This window comes from Montipora capricornis, chromosome 13 (assembly GCF_036669925.1).
Source record: "Montipora capricornis isolate CH-2021 chromosome 13, ASM3666992v2, whole genome shotgun sequence".
Lineage (NCBI taxonomy): Eukaryota > Metazoa > Cnidaria > Anthozoa > Scleractinia > Acroporidae > Montipora > Montipora capricornis.
The window spans coordinates 5,580,542-5,585,541 of NC_090895.1; positions in this window are offsets into that span (position 1 = coordinate 5,580,542).

Genomic DNA, 5,000 nt, shown 5'->3' on the forward strand with positions numbered 1-5,000 from the left:
AAATCTCCTTCTTTGTTTTGTTGGTTTGTGTTTACGCGCACGTGCTCGCTTGTTCGTTTGCCGCCATGGCGTCACCGCTTCTTGGTTCTGTACGTTGGGCAATTCCACCCTTTTTCTGAGACTTTTACCTCTTACCTTGAAAGGCTTGACCAGTTTTTCGTAGCTAATGATATCGGCAAATGTGCTGCTGATGCTACTGCGACTGTTGTTCAGGAAGCCGGTAGAAAAAAAGTTGCCGTAATGATTTCCGTAATTGGTCATGGTAAGAAGACTTATGGTACTCGTCGCGATTTGTGTAGTCCGGAGAATCCTAAAGGGAAAGCATTTGAGGCACTATGTGAATTACTACAAGAACACTTCAAGCCAAAAGGTTTGGAAGTTGCTGTATCTTATAGATTTCACCGATGCTGTCAAGAGGAAAATGAAACCGTGTCTATTTTCAGCGCTCAATTGAGACATTTGGCTTCCAGTTGTAATTTTGGTGAGTTTCTGAACCGCTCTCTCCGCAACCAGTTCGTGTGTGGAATCCGCAATCCTGCGACACGCAAGAATCTCTTGAGCCAAGATCGAACATTTCAAGAGGCTCTCCAGGTAGCTATTGCCGACGAGATTGCGGCTAAAGAGACCCTTCAAGTCCAGCAACAACAGTTGTCCCAATCAGTGAATTCAGTTTCAAAGGAGACCTCTTCTCGTGGAATTTCGTGGTCACGGTCTACATCGCGGCCATTTGCTAACCAAACTTAATCAAGTTCCAGCCAGTGAGTTGTTATGTTTGTTTGTCATGTGGGAAATCTGATCAAATTCCGGAACGCTGTTTGTCTCCATTGCAAGTTGCGAGGACGTAATGCACGAGTTTGTAAAAGGGGTGGAGTGAATAACTTGGGGTTTCAAAGAAGAGACTCTGCAGGGAAAGGTATCCGATGATGACGAGTTGTTCATAGTATATGCTTATGCAATGTGTAGATCTGAGATTTCTGTGCCTTTGAACATTGAAAACAATGAGTGTAACATGAAATTAGACACTGGGTGTGAACTTCCCTTCCTCCTCTTACTTTTTTGAAATGAGTTTGTCCAGAGGCTAAAGTGAAACCCACAAAGGTTGTGTTGTCAACGTACACAGGTGAAACGGTGCATCCGTTGGGAGAAGTGCAAGTTAAAGTTGAGTACATGGGATCACAGCATACATTTACGTGAAGGAACTACGGATTTATTTGGTTGAAACTGACTGTCAGATATCCATTTGGATTGGAAGACCTTGCCTGGGTTGAATCACGTTAGACCCATTCCCAGTAATTCCTCTGGAAACACAGTGCCCCTAGGAAATCAGACCTTAACAGCAGTACTTGGGCAATACGGTAAATTATTTCAGCCTCAACTTGGTTGTTACACTGGGAAACCAGTTGTGCTAATGAAAGTAAGAAGCGAAATTTCAGAAGGCCAGACCTGTTCCTTATGCCTTGCAATCCAAGGTGGAGAATGCTCTTCTTAAAATGGAAGGAGATGGTGTAATTGAACGAGTGTCATCTGCAAGCAGTGCTGCGCCTATTGTAGTAGTCCGAAAGAAAGACAGTGATGAGGTTTGGGTATGTGGTGATTTTAGTGTAACATACACTGATGCAAGTGCACGTGTTGAAACCTATCCTATGCCTCAGATTGAGGATATGCATACTGCTCTTAGAGGATGCACTGCATTTAGTGTCCTTGATATGAAGCAAGGCTATAATCAAATACCAGTTGCAAGAGAATCACAGTCTTACCTTACAATTAATACCCACATTGGGTTGTTCTCATTCAAAAGACTGCCTAATGGTATCCATTCTGGTCCTGCTATTTTTCGAAGAATCGTGGACGGTTTGTTGTCATACATTCCAAACGCTGTTAGTCGTTTAGAAGATATTCTGGTTGCCGGCACAGATGACGAGCACCACCTTCGCACGCTCTCCTTGGTTTTGGAGCGACTTCTTCGTACCGGATTCAGGCTGAACAAGACAAAGTGTAAATTTCTTCAATCATCGGGGTGTATCTTGGTCATGTGATAGATGGAGAGGTTCTCCACCCAAAGATGTGACCGCTTTGAACTCTTTCCTTGGACTTCTTATGTTTTACTCAAGGTTCATGCCTCATCATTCCACAGTGTTGGCACCTTTACATCAACTCCTTAAGAAGGGTACATTATGGAGATGGTCGAAAGTTGAAGATGTCTCTTTACAATTTTAACTGACCATCGACCCTTGCTGACACTTTTGGGTCCCCCGAAACCTGTTCCTGCTCATTCAGCAGCTCGACTTCAACGATGGGCACTCATTCTTGCTTCGTACAATTCCAAAATTGAGTATCACAGCACAGGAGCCCATGCAGACGCCGACAGCTAGTCTCGTCTTCCCTTACCATGGGCATGGTCACCCAAATGCGAAAACATTGAATGCTGTTTCTTGGACACTGAAGTTGTTACCACTGTTACAGCTGATTGAGAAAGAGATCCAACTGATTCAGTCTTGTCTCAAGTTTACAAGTACATCAGTGGCTGCCCGTGCGTAGTAGATCCTGCACTGGTTCCATTTAAGACCAAGCAAGATCATTTAGGCACACAGCAAGGGTGTGTGTTGTGGGGTACTCGTGTTATTGTCCCTCCTTCACTCCAAGAAAAAGATATCCCACCCCGGGATATCTCGAATGAAATCTTTCGCCAGATCTTATGTGTGGTGGCCCAACCTTGATTCTCACATTGAAAACACCGTGTCTTCGTGCAGCACATGCCAGTCGATGAGATCAGACCCACCCACTGTTCAAATTCATCCTTGGACTTTCCGGCACGGCCGTGGTCTCGAATTCATGTTGATTTCGCTGGACCAATTTCTGGATGTACCTACCTTGTTGTTGTAGATGCTCATAGAAAATACCCAGAAGTAATCAGAATGACAAATACATCAGCGAAATCAACTGTTACAGCATTGGGCGACATTTTCAGCAGGCACGATTTTTCAGAAATCATCGTATCTGACAAGCACTTATGTCCAGGTTTGACCCTAATTAGATGCACGCCCAATTTTGACATCCGACACAAAGTGTCCCTTTAAGTCTAAGCATTTGCTACCTATTTTCAACAATAAGGTAAGGGTAAAGGTTAGCGTTATTTTTAGCTTTGGGTAAATGCAGTAGTTAATCTTCACTTAAAGAGCAGCATTTGGGGGACACTTTGTGACATAAAGTGTCTGTATTCTGAGACACAAGTGATGTTGAAGTTGGCGAGAACAGCAAGGGGACACTTCGTGACGCTTATTGAAATCCGCGTGCATCTAATTAGGGTCAAACCTGGACATATCTCCTGACAAGTAAGTGGGCCACAGTTTACGGCAACAGAATTTAAACGGTTTTGTACTAGTGGTGGGATTTCGCATCGTACTTCCCACCCTACAAGCCTTCTAGAAATGGTTAAGTTGAACGAGTTTTGCAGATCCTAAAATCAGCAATTCGACAGGTCCTCATGACTAATGCTGATGTCATTGCTGTCATCGCCAATTATTTGTTGATTTATCGAACAACGCCCCATTCCACGACAGGTGAATCACCTTCTATGCTTGTCATGGGCCGGCGATTTCGCACCCACTAAAATTTGTTGACACCTTCTGTTGAGCACTATGTTGAGAATAACCAATATAGTACCACGCTTTGTCGCACTGCACATCGTGGCTTCCGTCAATTCAATGTTGGTGATCAAGTTCTGGCTCGTAATTATGGAAAGGGAGGAAACTGGGTGCTTGGAGTAGTATCTGAAATTATTGGGTCTCGCCTTTACATTGCCAATGTGTCAGGCAACATGTGGAAACCACCGTTACGTGGATCAACTGTTGAGACGTTGCGTAGAGGTCGTCCCAACGAATGATTCGACAGCAGATCTGCCTGGCGAAATCGCTACAGATCCAACATTTCCAGTTGCTTCTGTTCCTTTCACAGCAGTGCCGGATGAGCCCCGTTTGACTGGAGAAAATTCCCACCTGGGAAAAACGTCGCTGACTCAATCTGAGCCTGCTACTGAGATTACTGTGACTACTCAACCAGAGATGCCTATGCCTGCCCATGTTGATGACACACCTTTAGTTCCACCGAGGTCTTCGAATGAAAGTTGCACCAGCCCTGAAAACGTTATCCAACCTGGTCAACTCGGAGGCTTCCTAGTTACTTGCAAGATTACAAGATTTAAAAAGAACAATGTTGTTAATTGTTTATATTGAGACTTTGCATGAACGAACTTTTGAAAGGTGAGTTACATAATAGGACTTGTAATCAGTTGCAACTGAGCATGCGTGTGGATTATTGAGGAGTTGTTTTGATTAAAGAAGTATTGTGATCTATTCCATTGACTGCAATTGCTGGGATACAACAATGCTGTCAGACGGTGATGGTGTAAGCTGTAGACAGTTTCCATTACATAATTAGTGATCATACAAATTTCTGGTATGGGGCTGCCAAGACGATGAATTAGAATTAGTCGCATACAGTCCCCTGCTCACATATGTACGAGTCAAGCAGTCCCATTACATCTGCGAGAACAGGTATGTCCCTTTTTCGGAGACGATATTCCGCCAAGCCCTCACTTTCGTCGAGCCCTTCCAGATCAAAATGTTCGTAGTTGTGGTAGGGATAATCAGAATTCTTTGAAATGTTGACATCATACAACAGTAAAAGTTTATCTTCTGAAATGTCACCATCATCAAAACGTGCAAGCACACTTCACGAGCCTTTCTAAAGGTAGCCATTGCTTATCCTAAACTTCAAAGAGAACAGGCGCTACAGCCCGCCGTCGGGCTTTCTTAAGGCTATTGTTCGTGCCATTGCAACGGCGACCTCTCCCCTAGTCCCCCTCGACCAAGTCGGCCGTCGCAGACACACGCCGTCGTTGGATCTTAAGCTCTCTATTATTTACTGATAAGGATGCGACGGCCGCCGTTTGACTTTACAAAGGAAGGAACTTTGCCTCTAAAGGCTGGGAAGTCATAATA